The sequence below is a fragment of the Pongo abelii genome, chromosome 13, assembly GCF_028885655.2.
Source record: "Pongo abelii isolate AG06213 chromosome 13, NHGRI_mPonAbe1-v2.0_pri, whole genome shotgun sequence".
In the NCBI taxonomy this organism is placed as follows: domain Eukaryota; kingdom Metazoa; phylum Chordata; class Mammalia; order Primates; family Hominidae; genus Pongo; species Pongo abelii.
Window position 1 is genome coordinate 72,808,918 of NC_071998.2, and position 23,642 is coordinate 72,832,559.

General features: G+C 39.0%; 1 long non-coding RNA gene across 1 annotated transcript in view; it reads left to right on the forward strand.

Moving 5' to 3' along the window:
* The window catches only part of LOC129054745 (uncharacterized), a 444,081-nt gene that overhangs the window by 258,459 nt on the left and 161,980 nt on the right, over positions 1 to 23,642 (forward strand). The window contains exon 9 of the long non-coding RNA XR_010136531.1: positions 10,723 to 10,767. This is a non-coding gene — a long non-coding RNA (uncharacterized LOC129054745). The remainder of the gene's footprint in view (positions 1 to 10,722; positions 10,768 to 23,642) is intronic.

Consider the following 23,642-nt stretch of genomic DNA (forward strand, 5'->3'; position numbering starts at 1 on the left):
GTAATTGTTTAGTGTCTCTACTATTTCCTTTTCCATTGTCTCTAATTCCCCCTGTTATTATTGTAAGTGCACACAATTTATCCTTGATGTTTGTCCTCTTAAATACACATAGCACTTGCAAAAACAGTTTTTAAAAATTGGTTATAATGTTCTGTTATTTCTGGTGCTTGCTGTTTAAATTTTATCCTTTAGTTTTTGATTACCTGTTTGCAATTTTCACCTTTATAAGCCAGACTTTTTCATTTTAACTTAATGGCTATTTTCTTAACCTTTCACAATATGGGTAATTCAATACCCAGAAGAAAGGAACAAAACATCTTCACCAGCTAAATCCACTTATGACCCTAGAAAACTTCCTTCTAAGTGACCAGCATAAGCACAGGAGTTCTGAGGCTCCAGGGAAACTCTTTCTGTTTCTCATTAATCTCTCCCAGCCTGACCATGCTGATTGTCGACCAAGCTTCAGCAAGACCAGCATTGCCACCTACTTGGGTCCTCTATCTGGAGTCACATTCTGGCTCACCTAGTTCTGGGCACACTTAACTCTACTAATAAGCAATTTGTAAACTTTATACCTCTTTCAAAACACTAGAGGTATCTTACCAGGTTGAACAGTTCAGTTTTGTTTCAAGCTGTGCCAGAGAAGCACTGTTCACATTTTCAGTGTCTCAGATGGTCAACATTCTTGGCACTGCTTTCTGTCACCTCCATGGTGGATGAGGAAGTACAAATGTTGTAGAAGAAGCTATCTAGACACTGCCCAATAACCCAGACTTAATGTTTTAGCAGTGTGTTTCTTCTCATAGCCTCCCACTATACCATGCTGTGACTCCATCACAGCCTTTGCCTAGGACACCCTTCTGCTGGTCCTCCTCTTAACGTCCTGTTAACATCTCATATAACTTCTACTTGTTCCTTAAGAAAATTTTCATTTTTGTATGCATGCACTTAGTTCAGAGGGCCAGCTATTTCCACAAGGCAGGTTAAGGCTAATAACAGTGCCTAGTTTCCTTTCTTCAATTCTCCCACCTAGAGTCTATCACTTTTTACTTGTTTACCTTGTTCTTTGGGTATTTACATTTTAGGTATTATTTGTTGAGTTCCCAGTATGGAAGATGAGCATTTGGTTCTCCCCTACTGATCACTCTCTAATATGTCTGTTCCAATATCTTTATCACTCTGTTTATAGCCTTAGAATATTTGATAATCCTTGGATGTCTGCTCGTATTTCCAAGTAGGGGCACATCACTTACTGGAAGCTCTAAGCATATGAGTGGGATTAATTGGCAGTATCATCACTATAGGGTGATCTGGTTAAGGTGATGTTGGAGAACTCCAGATTTCATATCATTTTGTCTTTTCTCATGTCACAAGTTTCTCAAGAAGATCTCTAGATCTCAGTTTAATGGACTTTGAGAGTTGGAAAGATGAGCTCTAAAATTCCCTTCATATGTCGAATAGTCTATTCTATGTATCTTCCCCCCCTAACTAGAATTAAGCAATATGATAGTAAAAAGGAATCCATAGAGCAAACTTCGTTATTTGTCCAGGCATCACACGGTTATAATTGGCAAAAACAGTTGACATTTCACCACGACATGGGTTGAATTTTGTTTAAAAATAAGTAATAATTAAAATTTAATTAAGAATAAAAAATTAGATTTATGGTTTTAAAAAAGAATATGTAATAGTAATGTGTGTTGCCCCTGCCTTTGAAGTCATGCCTGATTTTAAAAAATATCATGAGTGAAAACATTGAAGTGTGCTGAAGAAAGCAGTAACTTATTCTGAAGGGTCTCAGTAAATGCAGGAAATCTTTGGAAATTGCAGGAAAAAAATGATTCTATCACAAATTTTAACGTCAGTTCACTGGATGCTTTCTTCCACATGCAGCTGAATCTTGATTTATTTTGTTAATGAGCACTGCGCTTTACTATAAATTTTCTTCTTACTGTGTGCATTACTAATACTTGCAGATTATTTTTCTGGTAAGGTATAATTTATTTTGAAGATTTTAATTTTTGGCGAACGGAGTCAGATTAACATTAGGAAGTAGATTGAAATTTTGTTTTATTTTATTGTTCAGAGTTTTTGAACTTTTTTGTTTTGTTTTAGATTTTTAAAAATATGTATAGCTGGCCCTTCTAGTTTGTTGGGTCTTTTGCTAAAGTGTGCTAATTCTTTCAGGCCTTGGAATGCTTTTTGATACATTGAATATAGCAACCACTTTTAATTATTATTCTAGAATCCTAGTCAACTTATGTACCTTCTAAAGTGGTTTAACCAGAAAGAATATTGAACACAGAAGATCATGGATTCTGTGTCAGTTAAATAAAATAGTAAAACTTTTTAAGATTGGCTCAGTGTGAAACAGCCTTGTTGCTTGGGGTAGCACCTGAAGTTCTTGGTCTCATGGCAGAAGAAATCAAGAACGCAGACACACCAAGTGTCAGGTCAGAGCAGAAGCAGAAGTTTAATAGGCAAAAAAAAAAGAACAGCTATCTGCAGCAGAGAAGGGTCCCAAAAAGGGTTGCCACTCAGCAGTGAAATGCAAGTGTTTGTAAGCTAGTGGGGAAGCAGCATCTTATCTACATAGGGTATGAAAAACTGGTTAGGACCAGGAGTGCCATCTGCATAGAGAGTGAATCTCTGGCAGTCCCCACATCAATCTTTTATTACACAGGCAGGTCCTTTGCCTGAGCTACTCCATGTTGCTTTCCTACTGTGTATGTGTTAAAAAGGGGGAGGTGGAGCCCCTATGGTGACATGCCTGGCCACCAGGTACCCCTTTCTGTCGGTGCAGCTGCAGGCATTCCCCCTTTGCAAACTTTCAGCTTCCTTATCTATGTTTGCAGCCTGATCTTCCAGGCTGCTCTTTATTAGAAAAGAAGTGATTTCTTGGGCTGCTTTTTGCCAGAAGGGAAGTTCTGCCGAGGACTTTTTTCCCTATTTGCCTGGCTAGTTTTTTTCTACCTCCTCTCTCAAATGTATATTCGTACCTCCAAAAGCATATTTTATTTTCTTAAGAGATAGCCTATTTCTTCACTTAGGATAAGAAATTAAAGTTTTAATCTCACAATTATCTAATATTCTTTACCACTAACCTCAAACAAAGGTAATGAATTATTTCTAGCAGTTTCCTCACCGAGCAGCAAAGTTATTCTTAAAAACTACCTGATATAGTTTGGTTCTGTGTCCCCACCCAAATCTCACCTATAATTGTAATTCCCATAATCCCCATGTGTCAAGGGTGGGACCAAGTGGAGGTAATTAGAACATGTGGGCAGTTTCCCCCACGCTGTTCTTGTGATAATGAGTCTTATGAGATCTGATGGTTTTATAAGCACCTGACATTTCTCCTGCTTGTACCCACTCTGTCCTGCCACCCTGTGAAGAAGGTGCCTGCTTCTCCTTTGCCTTCTGCCATGATTGTAAGTTTCCTGAGGCCTTCCCAGCAATTCAGAACTGTGAGTCATTATATCTCTTTCCTTTATAAATTACCCAGTCTTAGGTAATTCTTCATAGCAGTGTGAGAATAGACTAATACACCACACTTCTGTTATCATGGCTTCAGGCTTGACCTGAACCCCTTCTTTTATCCTGCCAATCCACAGTGGCATGCATGCTTTCTTTACCTTTGGTATGTCTTTAGTTTCTATTCTCTTGTCTTCTTTTAAGAGCTATGGACTACCCCTTTCTTCCCTATCTCCTTTTGCCAGGCATGTAAAACTTCCTTTTTCCCTCTTTCGTGCCCTGTGCCCATGGTCAGCAAAACTACCCCCATACTTAGCCTTGACTGCTGGCTCCATTTTGGGCAGAATCTTCTCACTTAGGCCCTCCTCCATCCCAGGAGAAGAACTAGGTCACAAATACAGTTGTCTCCCAGCTGGTATTTCTGAAAATGTAAATGAAAGACAGTTTAAGGGGAAGAGCCTGGAGGAAAATGAGGCTAATTTGCTTTACCATTTTTTTTTGACTGTCCAAATGTAACTACTACCGGAGGCCTTCAATTTAAATTCTGGAGCTCTAGGATCTGTGAGATTCCCCATCACATTCTCTCAGCTTCTGCTTGGGATTCTTGTCCTTAGCATTAGAGACTTTTTTTCTGCCTAGGTAATTTCAAAATGCAAATTACAACAGAAACAACAAGAGTAAAATCGTATAACATCTATTGAAAACTATGGTCTAATCACTTTTATATACGTTTTCTCATTTAACAAAACAACTTAATGACCGGGGTCTTATCAAAGTCCTCATTTGAAAGAAGAGGAAACTGAGGCTTAGATGTGTAAGATAAATTTCCTAAGATCCACAGCAAGCATGTGTTGAACCCTGGAATTTCATCTAATTCTGCTTGATTCCAAAGCCCAGCTCTTAATTACTAGGAATATTGCCTCCTTCTTTGCTCCATGATTTAACATTTCAAAGTGATTTCTGAGATGTACTGTTGACTTCCTATTAATGTCAAATTAGAGGTTTTACATTAAAAAGCTTTTATTTTTGGTAGAGTGTGACCAAGAATGAATGGCTCAATATATGCAATAATAATATTTTATATTTTGTGCAGTGTTTTACTATATAGGGCATATTTTCAGTATTTGGCCCTCACATGAATCCTGTAATGCCTGCTCTAAAGATGAAAAGTTTGATTTTTGAGAAATCAAGGAACGTGCCTAAGGTCATATGTGAATGGCAAAATTGAAACATGGAGCACAGTGTTTTGACAACAATCATGCCATTTTTCCTAATGCAGCATGGTATGTTACTGCTTACCAGGAATAACTGCTCCAAAGCATCTCTGATATGAAATTTCAGCTGTGTTCTAGCCCTGCTATGTTCTGGAAGTGAGAAAAGGAATAAAGTATAAGAATATTTCCAGAATTATATATACACCAGAAATCTAGTAATCATTTGAGGTCTTATATGCCAAGAAGTAGACTGGTATCCTGTAGGATATTCTGAAGAAATCTTCCCCCAGTACCTGGGACAAAGTGAACCTCTGATGCTGATGCCTTTATGACCACTATTCCTGCCACACCCTCTGTATATCAGAAAGTCAGTGTTCTATAGGCTTCCAAGTGCAGTATATTCAGTATATATGACCATGCCACCAGATCTATGGTGAATTTCATGTCATAGATTTCATTTTGGTTTAATGTTGAATTGCGCTGTCAATTTTAGCAGCATCTTTATTAGAGGCACATCAGTTTTCTCAACTGCTGCAGCATGGCAGTGTAATTTCCTGAGTAAGCCCTTTGATTAAAGAGAAAGTCTTTTCGGTGATACCACTTCAGGCTGAACAGAAAGTGCCAGCACCTCAGTAAAACCCATTCAATAACAAATCTCACATGCTGTTCTTATTAATAACTCTTGATATGGTTTGGCTGTGTCCCCACCCAAACCTCATCTTGAATTGTAAGTCCCACAATTCCCACGTGTCATGGGTGGAACCCAGTGGGAGGTGATTGAATCATGGAGGCAGGTATTTCCCATGCTCTTCTCGTAATAGTGAATAAGTCTTATGACATCTGATGGTTTCAAAATGAGAGTTTCCTTGCACAAGCTAGCAGTGTCTCTGACTGCCACCATCCATGTAAGACATGACTTGCTCCTCCTTGCCTTCCACCATGATTGTGAGGCCTCTCCAGTCATGTGGAACTGTAAGTCCATTAAACCTCTTTTTCTTCCTAGTCTCAGGTATGTCTTTATCAGCAGCATGAAAACAGACTAATACAGTAAATTGGTACCAGTAGAGTGGGGCACTGCTGAAAAGACACCTGAAAATGTGGAAGCTTTGGAACTGAGTAACAGGCAGAGTTTGGAACAGTTTGGAGGGCTCAGAAGATGACACAAAAATGTGGGAAAGTTCGGAACTTCCTACAGACTTGTTGAATGGCTTTGCCCAAAATGCTGATAGCGATATGGACAATAAAATCCAGGCTGAAGTGGCCTCAGATGGAAATGAGGAACTTGTTGGGAACTGGAGCAAAGGTGACTCTTGTTATGATTTAGCAAAGAGATTGGTGGCATTTTGCCCCTGTGATAGAGATTTGTGGAACTTTCAACTTGAGAGAGATGATTTAGGGTATCTGGCAGAAGATGTTTCTAAGGAGCAAAGCATTCAAGAGGTGACTTGGGTACTGTTACAGTTTGTAAGGGAAGCAGAAAATGAAAGTTCAGAAAATTTGCAGCCTGGGCCAGGCGCAGTGGCTCCTGCCTGTAATCCCAGCACTTTGGGAGGCCAAGGTGGGTGGATCACGAGGTCAGGAGATCGAGACCATCCTGGCTAACATGGTGAAACCCCATCTCTACTAAAAATACAAAAAATTAGCTGGGCATGGTGGCGGGCACCTGTAGTCCCAGCTACTCGGGAGGCTGAGGTAGGAGAATGGTGTGAACCTGGGAGGCGGAGCTTGTAGTGAGCTGAGATTGTGCCACTGCACTCCAGCCTGGGCAACGGAGTGAGACTCCATCTCAAAAAAAATAAAAAAAGAAAGAGAAAATTTGCAGACTGATAATGTGGTAGAAAAGAAATCCTATTTTCTGAGGAGAAATTCAAGCCAGCTATATAAATTTGCGTAAGTAACGAGGAGCTGATTGTTAATCCCTAAGACAATGGAGAAAATGTCCCCCTGGGCGTGTCAGAGGTCTTCATGGCAGCCCCTCCCATCACAGGCCTGGAGGCCTAGGAGGAAAAAATAGTTTCGTGGGCTGGGCCCAGAGTCCCTGTGCTTTGTGCAGTCTAGGGACTTGGTGCCCTGTGTCCTAGCCATTCCAGCCTTGACCGAAAGGGGCCAATGTAGAGCTAAAGCCATGGCTTCAGAGGGTGGAAGCCCCAAGCCTTGGCAGCTTCCACGTGACACAGAAGTCAAGAATTGGGGTTTGGGAACCTCCACCTAGATTTCAGAAGATGTATGGAAACACCTAGATGCCCAAGCAGAAGTTTCCTGTAGGGGCCGAGTCCTTGTGGAGAACCTCTGCAGGGAAGTATGAAAGGGAAATGTGGGGTGGGAGCCCCCACATAGAGTCCCTCCTGAGGTACTGCCTAGTGGAGCTGTGAGAAGAGGGCTACCATCCTCCAGAACCCAGAATGCTAGATCCACTGACAGCTTGCACAGTGCACCTGGAAAAGCCACAGACACTCAATGCCAGCCCGTAAAAGTAGCCAGGAGGGAGGCTGTACCCTGCAAAGTCGCAGGGGCCAAGCTGCCCCAGACCATGGTAACCCACCTCTTGTATCAACATGACCTGGGTATGAGACATGGAGTCAAAGGAGATCATTTTGGAGCTTTAAAATTTGACCGCCCTGCTGGATTTTGGACTGCGTGGGGCCCGTAGCCCCTTTGTTTTGGCCAATTTTTCCTATTTGGAATGGGTGTATTTACCCAATGCCTGTATCCCACTGTATTTAGCAAGTAACTAACTTGCTTTTGATTTTACAGGCTCATAGGCAGAAGGGAATTGCTTTGTCTTAGATGAGACATTGGACTGTGGACTTTTGAGTTAATGCTGAAATGACTCTTGGGAAGGAATGATTGGTTTTGAAATGTGAAAGAGACATGCGATTTGTGAGGGCTCAGGGGTGGAATGATATGGTTTGGCTGTGACGTGACCCTAACCAATTCTCATCTTGAATTATAATTCCCACCCAGTGGGAGGTAATTGAGTCAAGGCAGTACGTCTTTCCCGTGCTGTTCTCATGATAGTGAATAAGTCTCATGAGATCTGATGGTTTTAAAACCAGGAGTTTCCCTGCACAAGCTCTCTCTCTCTTTGCCTGCCACCATCCATGGAAGATGTGACTTGCTCCTCCTTGCCTTTTGTCATGATTGTGAGGCCACCCTACCCATGTGGAACTGTAAGTCCATTAAACCTTTTTTTCTTCCCAGTCTGGGATATGTCTTTATCAGCAGTGTGAAAATGGACTAATACAGATCTGCTTATGTGAAGTACTGAAGATCAGTTGGCAACACTATTCTTCAAAATACTAGAGCAGAATTTTCCCTCATATTTAAATATCAAAAAATCAAAGGTTATCTTAACAAATTGCCTTGTATGATTGTCAAAAGCAACAGCAAGGGAAATCCTTAATAAATTACTGATTATGAAGTGAAATCGTTACTGTAGTAACTTAAAGTATTCTAGATATAGAAACAGAGCTGTCTTTTCAAATTCTTCTTTTTGTCTAAAAATTTTTATGGAATTAAAATTCACATAATATAAAAGTAACCATTTTAAAGTAAACAATTCAGTGGCATTTGTCACCCTAAAAGGAAACACTATACCTGTTAACCAGTTACTCTCCATTCCTGTCTCCTCCCAGTCACTGGCAACCACTAATCTGTGTTCTGTCTCTATGGATTTACTTATTCTTGATATTTCATATAAATGGAATAATACAGTATGTGACCTTCTGTGTTTGTCTTCTTTCACTTAGTATAATGTTTCTGAGATTCATTCACATTGCAGCATTTATCAGTATTTGATTCCTTTTTTATGGCTGAATACTATCCCATTTTACATATATACCACTTTTTTTTCAACTTTTATTTTAGATGCAGAGGGTGTATATGCAGATTTGTTACTTGGGTATATTGTGTGATACTGAGGTTTAGGGTATGAATCCCATCACTCAGGTACTGAGCATAATACATAATAGTTACTCAAACTTTGCTCACCTCTCTTTCTCCTCTGCAGTAGTCTCTCATTTTTATTGCTGCTATCTTTATGTTCATGTGTACTCAGTGTTTAGATCCCATTATAACTGAGAACATGTGGTATTCGGTTTTGTGTTCCTGTGTTAGTTCACTTAGGATAATGGCCTCTAGCTGCGTCTATGTGGCTGCAGAGGACATGATTATGTTCTTTTCTATGGCTACATAGTATTTCATGGTGTATATATACCATATTTTCTCTGTCCAGTCCTCTATGAATGGTCACCTAGGTTGATTCCATGTCTTTGCTATTGTGAATAGTGCTTCAATGAACATGTGAGTGCCTGTGTTCTTTTGGTAGAAAGACTTGTTTTCTTTTGATATACATTCAGTAATGGGATTGCAGGGTCAAATGGTAGTTCTAAGTTCTTTGAGAAATCTCCAAACTGCTTTCCATAGTGACTAGACTAATTTACATTCCCACTAACAGTGTATAAGTGTTCCCTTTTTTCTGCAGCTTCACCAGCATGTTTTTTGACATTTTAATACCAGGCATTCTGCCTGGTATTAAATAGTATCTCATTGTGGTTTTAATTTGCATTTCTCTGATATGTAAATCAGTGCATATCTAGTGATATGGGAGCATTTTTTATACATTTGTTAGCCATTTGTGTGTCTTCTTTTGAGAAATGTCTGTTCATGTCTTTTTCCCATTTTTAATGGGGTTGTTATTATTTGTTCAATTGTTTAAGTTTCTTATAGATTCTGGATATTAGACCTTTGTTGGATGAATAGTTTGCTAATATTTTCTCCGATTCTGTATGTTGTCTGTTTACTCTGTTGATAGTTTCTGTTGCTGTGCAGAAGCTCTTTGGTTTTCTTAGGTCCCACTTGTCAATTTTTGTTTTGGTTGCAATTGCTTTTGCGAACTTAGTCATAAATTCTTTCCCAAGACTGATGTTCAGAATGGTATTTCCCAGATTTTTTTCTAGGGTTCTTATACTTTAAGATCTTACATTTAAATCTTTAATCCACCTTGAGTTAATTTTGGTATATGGTGAAAAGTAGGGGTCCGGTTTCGTTCTTCTGCATATGACTAGCCAGCTATCCCAGCACCATATATTGAATGAGTCTTTTCTCCATTGCTTACTGATTTTGTTGATTTTGTCAATGACCATATGGCTGTAAGTGTGTGGCTTTATTTCTAGGTTCTCTGTTCTGTTTCATTAGTCTATATGTCTGTTTTTGTACCAGTACCATGCTGTTTGGTTATTGTAGCCTTGTAGTATAGTTTGAAGTTGGGTAATGTGATGCCTCAGGTTTTGTTCTTTTTGCTTAGAACTGCTTTGGCTGTTTGGGCTCTTTTGGGGTTCCATATGATTTTTAGAATACTTCTGTGAAAAATGCCATTAGTAGTTTGATAGGTATAGCATTGAATCTGTAGATTGCTTTGGGTAATATGGCCATTTTAGTGTTGATTTTTCCAGTGAGCATGGAATGTTTTTCCATTTATTTCTCTTGTCTATGATTTTTTTAAAGCAGTGTTTTATAGTTCTCCTTATAGAGATCTTTCACCTCTTTGGTTAGATGTATCCCTAGTTGTTTTATTTTATTTTTTTTTTTGGTGGCTATTGTAAAGGTGATTGAATTATTGATTTGGCTGTCAGCTTGAATGTTATTGGTGTATAGAAAACGCTACTGATTTTTGTACATTGATTTGTATCCTGAAATTTTACTATTGTTATCAGTTTCAGGAGCCTTTTGGCAGAATCTTTAGGATTTTCTAGGTATAGGATCATATTGTCCATGAAGAGAGATAACATACTCTTCAACACAGAAAAGAAAGGGAAAAGAGCTGGACACTAGGCTAAACATTTTGCATATGTTACCTAATTTTCAGTAATGAGCTAGTAAGCTGGCTCTTCAAAAAAAAAATCCTAGATTTATCACTTTTGCTAATTTCTGTGTTATAAATATTTCCATCAAGGCTGATTTCAAGTTACCCACAGGATGTCACTGAATGCAGAGTTTAAATGAAATGCCCACATTTGTTTCTCTCAAATTGTAGGAGCTGGCTGCAGCATACCATGAATCCTCACAGCAACTTAATGAGGTAGGTGTTACTATCAGAGATATTTAAGCCATTTATCCATGGTGACAATGGCTTAAAAATTATAGTAGTTGAATTGAAATTGGGATAGTCATTTCTGTATATGATTTTCATACTTTTCCTGCTACATCTCCCTATGCCTGAAAAAAAAGTATAGAGAACCTTTTTGGTATGAAGCATTGATGACCCATTGGTAATACCCACAAATAATGAAGAAGACATACATGAAACCTTAACACTTGGCATTATGTCAATTTTCTACTCATCCACCTGGGACATGTGACAAAAGTTTTCAGGATTTCTGAGAAATATAAAATAGGAAGAAATTTACTAAAAACACAATGTAGTGGAAGGGAAACATCTGATGTATCCTCCAGGTTTTGTTCTGTTTTGTTTTTGTATGTACATACTCATTATGTTACTGCTTAAAAGAGTTTGGAACTGAATCATGTCCATAATTTTTTTGAAATGGGAAAGAATTCAAGGCAACGCCCCCTTCCCTGTCATTCCACTGAAGAAATCTGAGCCCATTCCACTTTTCTAGTTTGTTTCAGAGAGAATTTGATAATGCCACAAGACAATATAAGACAACAAAGAAATGGGCCCATTTGCAAATCCCACCCAAGGTGATCAAAGGTGTTTCATTTTCTTTTGATTGATTTCTCATCTGTTCCTATTCTCTGTTTAATTGGAAGGAATTGGCTAAGAGTGCTTAGTGTCTAAACCTATTAGAATCAATTCCAAATTCTGTTTACCAAACTCAGATGGGTATTCAGGCTCATAGTCTTAAAAAAAAGCCTAGTAAGCCATACTTCTAATTATGTTACCTGGAGTAAGTAGTTTTCCTAAAATTGTGCCAAAGTAGAGTCTCACAAACATTTATGACATGGCCTAGTAGATGCGCATAGAGGTTTTAATGCCTCAGTGGCCTGAAAGAATGAGAAGACCTCTCCAAGAGGCTAATTTACCATCTGCCTAACACTGTGTCCATGACAGTTACACAGTCAGTTGAAAGAGAGCTAAATTGCCTCTTTGCTCACAATCTGTGGTCAAACTGATTGCATCCTGGGTTACAACGACATTGTGAAGAGAGAGGCTTAGAGGCTCATAGAATTTAAACTGTTAGTGAAAGTCAGCATGTCCCAAAATGACTGCTGGACTATGTGGATTCTGAATAAAAATTCTAGCAAATCTAGAGGTTATGGATAATGAGTAGAAGGAAGGTGATGGGAAAAATATTATCCTGTAGGTCTTCATTTTCTAATGCCAAATGTGTGTCTTGGCTGACTGGGCAACAAGGTCAATAGAACCCAGGGGCTACTGTCTTTGGAGTCATTGAGAATTGATGAGGAAAGAGTCAAGGGCTCCTTTCAGAGCCCTGTGAGAAGCTCTCCCCAAACTCCTTGACTGTTCATGTGGGCAGATCAGTCATGGCCACAGTAGAGGAGATGTATCAAGGTAGCTAAGCTTGTGAATTCTGGAATCAGAGAGCGTGGGTTGAAATTCCAGCTGTGTGTCCTTGGGCAAGTCACTTAACCACTTTGTGACTAAGTTTTATCATCTGTAAAATGGGGATGGTAATAGTACTCTAGTCATAGACCTGTATGTAATATGCTGAGAGGTAAATGCTATATGGGTGCTCAATACTTTCAACACCTCACCCAGATAAAGCTCCCCAAACTGAGAGCCATAGGAGATGTCAAGGTTCTGGCTATAGCTCCTTGGCTTTTTCACTCTACATGCTGAAGACTGCTGTGACAACCACCAGCCTGAAGACCTTTTCAGCTCACAGGTTGGCCTGCCTGAAAGACAGGTCAGAAGTTCTGAAGAGGTAGTGTTCCTGAAATAAACCCTAAGCCAAAGACAGAAAGGATGATGGTGGATCTTCAGCTCCCTTATCCTTCAGTTGAGATGAATCTGGGGTGTGTTCCAAACTGTCTCCTGAGGCGCCCCAGTGGGATTAAGCTCCAGTTACCCACAATGGTAACTGGTACCTGGCTTTCTTTCCTTTCTTTATTCCTTTCCTCACTACTCAATTTCTTTACTGTTGTTTTCTGGGATCACCTTGCAAATAAACTACTTGCACTTGAATCCTTTTATCAAGATCTGCTTCTGGGAGAACCCAAATCATGGCAGGTTTCATGGATTTTTTGGAGTGTCATAAATAACTATTGAATTGGATGCATTATTTTTAAAAATTTCATTGAGACAATATACACTCTTTGGAAACTTTAAAAGGCTAGTACAAGTTTTTATGCTTCTGTGTTCGTTATTGTTTTAGTGAGAAAAGATCTGGACTAAGAGGACTCAAGTTGCGGCTAACTAGCTGTATTTTTTTTAAATCTCTGTTTTAACATATGATACTATGTACACATTATTGTAATAATTAGTTAATATATGTAAAATGGTTCCAAAAGGCTACATTTCACTGGGGTTTTGTTTTGGTTTTGGAATTTTTGCAAGTTGACATGGCTTCTTCATTTCTCATTACACAACGTAGAGGATTCATTAATGTTAAAAAGAGAACTAATTTGTCTATATTGTTTTGACCTATCTTCGGTTATTTAATTTTGATTGTCATTTCCATTTCAACTTTTCAACAATCTTATCTTCCTTGCCATTTTGGCAGCCACCTGATAACTTAGCCAAGGTTTGGATGTCTTGTGGAAGCAGGGCAATGGATTTTGGAGCTGTGTATTTTAGATCCTGGTCTTTAAGCTCTAAGTTGTAAATTGCATGAGACATTTCCATTAATAATGTTAAGAATATTTCTTTTTCCATTATATAAGCAATTCATGTACTGTTTGACTAATGCTTATGCCAAGTATGAGTTTACCAAACTACTAAGCCACAGGCAAATTCAAACCTTACACCCTTTTCCTGTGATTCAAAAATAATGAAAAGAAATATATATTCATAAAAAGTAAAGGAACATTACATTGCTTGCTATCTTAGCTAGTTCAAAAAGCACTTTTCATTAAAACATTTAACTACTCACTTTAAAAAAATTAAATTTAGCTGGGCATAGTGGCATGCCTTTGTAGTTTCTCCTACTTGGGAGGCTGAGGCAAGAAGTTTGAGACCAGCTGAGGCAGGGAGTTTGAGACCAGCCTGGCCCAAGATGGCAAGATCCTGCCTCTAAAGAAAAAACAATTACACTTAAAAAGTTAAAAAACGATGCAAAGTGGCAATAAAAATAATGGGGGGAATGGCTTAATTACTACCATTGAAAGAGAACAGCAATTGATATTTTGATCTTCTTTCTATTTTATGTATAGGTTTTGTTGTTTTTTTACTGGGTTGATTGTATCATGTAATGTGTATTTCACCATCATGCACATATCTAAGTGTATGTCTGGGGGGTTAATCAGCATGTATGTCTCAGTGCAAAGCACTTTCTTCCAGGTTCTCATTCACCTTTTAGCTTCTCTTTTTCCAGTCTGGTTTCCTGCCCCTAGCCCCACCCCTACCTCCTAACTTCTCAGGTTGTCATCCATACATCAACCGTGTGCCTGAGTTTTGTCAGTTTGGTACCAGAGCTACAGTCTGGAGACTGCTTCTTTAGGCAGCCTGACTGCTTCTCATCCCTGGTGCTATGATGGCAACTTTGGGATGTATTTCTCCCTTCTTTCCTTCCCTTTCCCTTAGACAGGGATTTATGAAGTGAGGTTATTAGGAAAGGGCAAGGTCCTTGTAGGGGCCTGCCAGCTCCACTCTTCCCTTTAAAATTAGATATCCATTTTTTAAAACTTATAATTTTAAAAAATGGTTATAAGCATCAATACAACAAGGTGACCAGTGGGGTAGAATTTTAAAATATGATGTAACCTCTTCCTGTTCTAGAGGTTAAGTCAGCAAGTCATCTTAGGACACATTTTTCTAATTGTGGGGGGAAATGGCCTGGCTTACCTTAGTTACATAACCATGTGTGCAGCCTGTTCTGGCGTTTACATGCCCCTCCCTGAAACAAAGCAGAGGATTCTGGTTTGAGCGATGTTTTCCTTCCTTTCCTCCCTACCCTTCCTCACCCTACCTTTTGTGAAGGTTGTGAATCAGTTTTTCATTAGAAGTCTAGAAGCCTTGTGAGAGTGAAGAGACTCCAACCCCAGCTGTTTCTGCTTAAGATTCAACATTAGAGAAATTTGGAAGGAACCACAGTGTTCCTGACCGAGGCCTCTTAGTGGGAAAGGAACATGACAATGATAGATGAGAACATACAATGAGAGATAGGAAGTTGGGGCTTCCTGAAGTTTCCAAAAGGATCTAAGACAGGTCTGTCTTTGCCAGACCCTGTACTGAGCCTTCATATGGTCCCAGCCCTGGCCAGCCTAGTTCTGACATCATGACTGGGCAACAGTGGGATGGCTCAGCGTTTGAAATGAGTGGTGACCTCCATGGTGGCCTCAGGATCTAAATGTACAAGGGCTTCACTGTAGCTGTGGACCCTTGTCCAGTGTCTGCAGACCCTGAAGTGGCAATGCCAACAGTGCCACCTCTGACTCATGGGTCTCTCACATTTAGAATAGTCATCGAAGTCCTTTGGTCTACATCATTGTGATTGAGGGGATATGGGATACCAAACTGCCTGCCCACACTGGCTTGTGGGGTTTTACATGATTCATTAGAATAATAAAAAGGATGTGGCTACGTTTATACCTCCAGGCTGGTGAAGTAAGTCACTATTACTCAAGCATTCTTCATGTTATTACAAACTTTAATGCCTGCCTAGCATGTACTGAGAGAGCGTACCATATTTTATTGTCTAATTTCTCCTTTATTGGAAATTTAAGTCTTTCGCATGAGATGTTTCCGGCAGAACCTAGTATTTGTTTTAGCACTACTAGTGTAATAGTAGTAGGCATATATTTTCTAGATGCTAAAAATATGCAGCTCCAAACATTATTTTTTGGAGCGTGAAGTTAATGCCTTCTCTTGTATTCGAGGGGCATTAAGGGGCTCTGTCAAGAGTGGGGCATGAGGGAGAGGAGGCTCAGAGAACTAAGAGTGTACACCGTGCTTGCTGGTCCCGGGTTCTCAAGGGCACCTTTGACCAGAAGGGGGGTCAAGGATAGTACTATCTGTTGGGAGGAAGGCACACATCCAGCGGATGTAAAACAGCATGACTGTCCCCAGTGAGACCCTAGTAATAAGCAGGGCATGGCACATGGTAGGTGCTTGGTACTTACTCTTTTTTAATTTTTGGATGATTGAATATTTCCACTAAGCATTCAGAGAACAGATTATAAACCTTTGTAAGCATTTCAGAATTATAAGATTAGACTTGCATAAAGTTGCCATGTAATTTAAAAAATGCTCTTTAACCTCTGGAAAGGTTTTTTTTCCATGAAAAAATTGATAATGATATCTACACTAATCTATATAAAGAGCATAAGATTATAATACAAATAAATCCATGTGATTCCTTCCCATGTGATGTTACGTTGTTTCAAGATAATATTTTTCCCCATAGTGGTTATGTGATCTTCTATATCTGGATGTAAACAACAACAATAACAACAAAAAGAAACAAAAAAACACTCATGCCAAAGGAAATAATGACTATAGCTCATGGTGGTGAATGATACTTTGGGGGAGATAGGAAACTACCTTAGACCTGTACTTCTGAGTGCACATTATTACTTTTGCTCGATTTCCCTCTAACTTCTATTTATTTGAGAACCATGATCAAATGAGAGCACAGGCACCACTTTCAATTACAGAGATTAAGGAAATATAGCATGAGTTTTGTTTTGTTTTATTTTTCTAGAGGACATTTGCACTATATTCTTGGAAAATGGCAGCCTGTGGAATAATTTGTCTGGTCAGGCCCCAGCTACCTTGCCTTGAAAGGGGAACCCATTAGGAGTAGCTGCCTTACAAATCCTGGCTCTGAGTCCATCTTTTTAAATTTCATTTTATTTTTATTTTTTAAAAATTTTATTTTTCCTATTTATTTGTTTATTTTTGAGACAGGGTATCACTCTGTGGCCCAGGTCAGAGTGCAGTGGCGCAATCACAGCTCACTGTAGCCTCAACCTCCCAGGCTTAAGTGATCCTGTCACCTCAGCCCCTGAATAGCTGGGTCTACAGGTGTGTGCCATCATGTCTGGCTAATTTTTAAATTTTTTGTACAGACTGTGTTTCCCAGGCTGGTCCCAAACTCCTGGGCACAAGCAGTCCTTTCACCTCAGTTTCCCAAGTAGCTGGGATTACAGGCACGCGCCACCATGCCCAACTGTATTTTTTACTGATTTACATTTTTTTTGTAGACACCAGAAAATAAATTTTCTTCCACAACATAGAGATTGAATTTAAAAGTTCTTTTTTTTCTTTTTTTGTAGATGTTTAAAGGAAACTGATTAAGCAATGAGATAAAGCTCTAGACATAAGATAAATGGTAATAAAAAACAGTATCTTAAAAGGGATTAGTTATCTGCAATCAACAGAGTGCATTTAAAGTATATTATCACATTTGAATCAGAGAACAGCCCCCTGAAGCCAGGTGGGAAGCATTTTTCTCCTCCTTTCATAGTGGAAGGAACTGACACTCAGAAAGTTTAGGGGTTGTGTCCATGACAATAGAAGTTGTAACTGCAGATTAGAGTTCTGATTTTCTCACTCCCCTTTCTGCCTTTTTTTCCCCACTTCACCATGTTGCTGTTGAAGGTGCCAGAGTCTTGGAATTTTTATATCTTTTTCTCAAGAGTCATTCATAGTCCCAGAATATCTTTGCAAGGGAAATGAATGACCCTTCTGAAATTTACAGCCACTCACATATTTATGTCATTAGTATAGCTCCATTTACAAACTCTTACAAATAACATGAAAGCTTGAGGCATTCCTTTTATTTTATTTTTTTCTTCCTTTCTGTCTTATACATGTCCAGAGGCACTCTTTTTAGTGTCATTTCCTAAGGGAAAGGAACATAGAAATTCTTGTTCTTCCTCAAAGCTAATAAATAATCTGGCAGCTTTTTATTTAAATAAAAAAAAATTCTTTCTGTAGACTTGATCGGTTATGCCAAATTTCTCTCATAAGTTTTGGAGAGATTTTAAAGTTTTCTTTTCTATTTTCTGGCCACAAGTCTTCTTGACAGAAAATTGCAACAAGAGAAAGGTCTGTTCCCTTTTGGAATACTTTCCACACGGAAGGCTTGGGAGGAAAGTTGCAACATATGTTAGAGACCCTATCTCTAGGAGCTGGGCCAGAAGAGACGGCATGAAACAGGGAAAGGTGATTCTCTGTGCTTTCAAGCTTCAGTTCCCTTTTTAAAGAACTCCATTCTCCTGGCCAGGAAAAGGAAATAGAATGGGTTCTGAAGCAGATGCTGCTCAGACTTGCTGGTTATCAGAGAAGGAGTGAGAAGGCAAAGGAGACAAAATCAGTGTATGTGTGTGCTCACTTATGTGTGCATGCAGGGATAAGAGGGGGTCAAAACTTGAGAAACCAGTACAATCTCCAAAACAAGGCATCTTTTGAAATTTAAGTAAAAATTAAGGGCCAGGCACAGTGATTCATGTAATCCCAAGCACTTTGGGAGGCCGAGGCGGGCAGATCACTTGAGGTCAGGAGTTTGAGACCAGGCAACAAGGTGAAACCCCATCTCTACTAAAAAAAAAAAAAAAAAAAATACAAAAATTAGTCCAGTGTGGTGGCACATGCCTGTAGTCCCAGCTACTTGGGGAGCCTGAGGCAGGAGAATCGCTTGAATTGGGAGGCGGAAGTTGTAGTGAGCTGAGATCGAGTCACCTCACTCCAGCCTGGGAGACTGAGCAAAACTGTCTCCAAAAAAAAAAAAAAAAATTAAGGAAAGGAAAATGAGGATATCTCTAGAGCAAGGATCAGCAAACTTCTTCTGTAAAACACCAGAGAATAAATATTTTTCATTTTGTGGGCCATATAGTCTCTCTCAAATATTTAATTCTGATGTAGCACAAAAGCAGCCTTATTTTAGGGACACCAAAATTTGAATTTTATATAATGTTCAAATGACAGGAAATATTATTTTTGTTTTGATTTTTTTCTCCCAACTGTTTAAAAATGCGAAAGCCATTTTCAATTGGGCTGTGAGCTGTACAAAAGCAAGCAGTGGACTGGATTGGCCTCTGGGTTTGCCTGACCCTGTTCTAGAGGAAAGATGAGGCTAGCATGGTGTGGAGTGAAAATGTGAAATAATTATTTTTTATTATTCTTATATGAAGTAGCAACTAGATGAGCACATTTCCCTCATGTGCCTCTTCACCCCCTTGCACAAAAATGAAAACGAAAAAAGAAAACATGTTGATTGCAATCTCATCTCTCTGAAATTTACTTAATTCTGAAATTTCTCTTTTTTCTTTTTTTTTTTTTTTTTTTTTTTTGAGATGGAGTCTTGCTGTGTCGCCCAGGCTGGAATGCGGTGGTACGATCTTGGCTTATTGCAACCTCCGCCTCCTGGGTTCAAGCAGTTCGCTGCCTCAGCCTCCCTAGTAGCTGGGATTACAGGTGCCCACACCACGCCCAGCTAATTTTTGTATTGTAATAGAGATGGGGTTTCACCATGTTGGCCAGGCTGGTCTTGAACTCCTGACCTCGTGATCCACCCGCCTCGGCCTCCCAAAGTGCTGAGATCACAGGCATGAGCTACCGCACCTGGCCAATTCTGAAATTTTCGCAAGAGTTACACCAAAATTTACCATTGATTGGAAGTTTAGTTGCCTAGCTAGCTTTATATTTAAGGCCTATAGACTTTAACCAATTTAGAGAAATCTGAAGACTAAAGGAAGAATATCTGATTTTAAAATAGTACTGTGTTTATTTGAAGGAACCGTCCCCCCTTCCTCCTCTGATGGAGTTGTCCCAATAATCCATATTAAACATCACTGTGTTAATTTTCTGCTCTACAGTACAACACAACTGTCACATGATACTAAAAACATGGACATGTCTGGAATCAAGTAAAATAATAAGGTGTCAAAATGTCCTGCATATGTGGGGAAAGAACCTGTGTTTTTAACTGAATTGTAAAAAAGAAATAACTTGTTTTGAAAGGAAATTTTTTCTGATGAGCGGAATATAAGATGACTGTAAGTGCATATCTGTGAATCTTCATTTTCAAGGTATTTTCTCCTTACTTAATGTTCTTACCCTACTCATGTCTGTAACTATGGTACTCAGATTAATTAGGATATGATTTGAAAAGAATGTTGGACTATGACCATAAACACAGACCTTTCCACTTAATCATTGCCGTTAATCCCAGGTATGGCCAATAATGTAGATGTAAACTTGTGGAAGTGAGAGCCATCCAGATCCTCACTACTCAGATGTGTTCTATAGACCAGGAGTATCAACATCACCTAGACTTTTGTTGGAAATGCAGAGTCTCAGGCCTCAGTCCAGACTCATTGGATCATAATCTGCATTTTAACAAAATCATCAGATGATTTGTATGCGCATTAATTGTAAAGAGACATTCAGCTTGTAGTAATAGTTTTCAGCTTTGGCTATATGGTAGAATTCCCTGTGAGACTTCTAGAAATCCTAGTGTGTAGGCTCTCTACCAGACCAATTAAATCAGAATACCTGAGGGTGGGACCTAGGCATCAGTATTTTTTCTGTTTTTTTTTTTTTTGATAATTTACTTCCTTTTGGTACATACCCAGTAGTGTGATTGCTGTATCAAATGGTAGTTCTGGTGGCATCAGTATTTTTTTAAGCTTCCTAGATAATTCCAGTGTGCAGTAAAGTCTGAGAACCACTGGGCTAGATGAAGGACTGCACATATTATTGCTCTGAGAGTAAGAAGAGAGCACTCTCATTATCAAGTGGAAACAAGGTCCCCAGAACTAGAGGAGTTACTAGAAGTGTTAAAAAGGTCAGCTTGGCATATATTACAAGGGTAGTTTTCGAGAGCCATTTCATTATTTGAAGGATGGAATAGCAGCACATCTCAGGCCAGGCAACTGGGTCACATGCCCAGTTTCTTTAGTCTTTGCTTTTCGAATAAACCCTACAACTTCAATTATATAACTGTCATTAAGACTTCCCCTAATCTTAACAAAACTTTCTGAAAAGACTCTCATATAGGATACCAGTTTGTTAACCATCTTTTTGGTTGAGGATGAGGATAAATTCATGGTATGTGAGTTTTGGTAGAGTTAGCAAAGTTTCAAGTGTTTAAGTAGATTAACTGATCATTGAAGCCCCTTGCCTTTAGCTTAGAAATGGAATCTGAGAAAACAGACAGGTAATGCCATTCAAAAATCACTTTCTTTGGAACAGCAAGGAGCCCATCAGATTAATTCTTAAGGACAAGTGTAAGGGCTGGTATATATAAGAGGAAAAGGCATTATGCAGCAGCTTATAGGATATCACTTTATCAAGATTCCAGAAATTATCAAGTCAGTCCACTGATTTGGTACCCCCTAATTCATAATATTTGTTATGTTATGCCTTTAAATAAAAATTAAGTCACATCTTTAAAGGAATTGAGCCTACATAATGAGATAAAATGTTCAGGTTACTAAACAGTTGACCAAAAGCAAACAAACAAAATTATAGATTAAGTTCAAGCTCTAGTGGCTTCTGGTATGTACTGATTCTTTCTAACTAGCGAGAAGTCCCTGTAGAGTCTGACAGGCTTTGAGTTGGGTCTTCTTCCTACCTGTTGCTAAGTGTGCATCATCTTTGGACCTTCCCACCCCATCTCATCCTGGTGTTCAGGTTTCTGGCACTAGAGTTTATCCACTAATTGCAGAGTTCCAAGTTTTATCTTGCCATTGCTCCATGTAGCCCATCTACTATACTGCAAGTTCTTGAATAATGTCATTTCATCGTAATGTTGATAAGAAAAAAAAATTCCCAGTGGGAGCCACTGTCAGTGTGGAGTTTGCACATTCTCTCGTGTCTATATGGGTTTTCTCTGCATACTTCAGTTTCCTCCCGTATCCCAAGGCTGTAGATGTGGAGTGAACTGGAATGTCTACGTGGTCTCAGTGTGAGTGTGTGACTGTGCCCTGCAATGGGATGGCATCCTTTCTTGTGTAGGTTCCCACCTTGTGCCCTGAGCTTCCTGGATAGGCTCTGGCCACCCATAACCCTGAACTGGAATATTTGGTTCACATTTATTTCAATGTTTAATATTAGAAATGGTTTGGTTTTTATTTAGAAGTTCAGTAATGTTTTTGTGACCAGAAATATGCCACAGAAACTTAACTCTTGTTTATATCAGTTAGCCTATAGTAAAATTGGTTTTGTTATACAGCATTTTGCTTAAAGTCACAGTTTCAAGAACCTATCAATGGAGTTAAGTGAGGACTTACTGTATTTCTATTACTCTAGCTCTTTCTATGCTTAATTGCTAATTCCACAGACCTATGGAATGCTGAAAGTACAATTATCCTCCAGTGTAACTGCCTTCTGCAAAAATTGCCTCCCACAAAACTACCAAAAAATGCATTCTGTTTGGTAACATGTGTGAATATCTAAGAATGCCTTTTCAGCTATACAGAGAGGCCTTCTATAGACCTCCCTGGCTTTAGACAAGAATAGGTTAGCTGTCTGGTTGGAACACCCTTTTTTTTTTTTTTTTTTTTTTTTTTTTACTATGGTTATTTCAGGTGTCTCATTATCTGAAATCCTTCTTGGGTATAGCAGTTGATGTTACAAGTTGTCTGATTGTTACCACTTGGGAGCTTTTGTCTGTTTAAATATTTCATGTTCACTTATGAAAAATTACACCCATTAAATAGCTCATGAATTCCTAAGCATAACTTGAATACAAATACTACAATACACAAACACTCTTCTTAGGATTCCATTATGCATTAATTAATTTACTTCATAAATGTGAACAAAAAGAGCTTACTGTGTTTGAGGTAGTATTCTAGACCCTATGAGGAACAAAAAGACTCAGAGTAGTGTTTCCTGTTCTCTTGGAGCCCAAGAGTAAGAAAAGCACATATTTGTTATCCAAAGCTAAATGTGATTTGGTGCTGAAAACAAACAGGCAGTAAGTGCTGTAGGAGTTCAGAGAAAAAAGGAAGAGCAAGAATGCATGGCAGCAAAATTTCGTGGAAGGCTTTATGCCAGAGATGGCATTGGAGGTGGAGTTTGAAGATGAATAGTTTTTCGACAGGCAGTTCTCAGAATGAACAGAAACAGTTAACAAAGATGCCTTCTCTAAATGCCAAGAATGTAGAGACATTCAGCACACACAGCCATCTCTTCCTTTATCTGAACTCCCTGTATGATCTAGTAATTAAACACTAAGTGTTTGGTAATAATATGTGTCAGAGAATGTTCTTGGTCTCCCTTGAAATAGGAAGGAGATACTCTTCAAAAGTTAAAAGGTTGTGGCTCATGCCTGCAATCCCAGCACTTTAGGAGACTGAGGCAGGTGGATTGCTTGAGCCCAGGAATTAGAGACCAGCCTGGAAAACATGGTGAAACCCTGTCTCTGCAAAACATACAAAAAATAAATTAGTTGGCATACTCAGGAGGCTGAAGTGTGAGGATCGCTTGAGCCCAGGAGGCGGAGGTTGCATTGAACCAAGATCACATAACTACACTCCATATTGGGTCACAGGGACCCTGTCTCAAAAAAAAAAAAAAAAAAAAAAAAAAGTGAAAAGAATCACCAAGGGCACACATACTTGTCATAAACCAAGAAAACCAAATTAGAGAATTGAATAAAGCCGGTTGGGTAAGACCCCCAGAATTTCCAATGTCTTTTAATTGAAGTTTGCAAAGACTTTACTCTTCCAGCTTGGAGAAATCAGGAACAAATCAAAAGGCATTTTGGCCGTTGTTGATAAATATTCTAATTAATCCTTCATTGACTGATGACTGCCAAGAGTCAGCAGCAGGTGGTAACAGTTCCTTTGTAATCATTATAA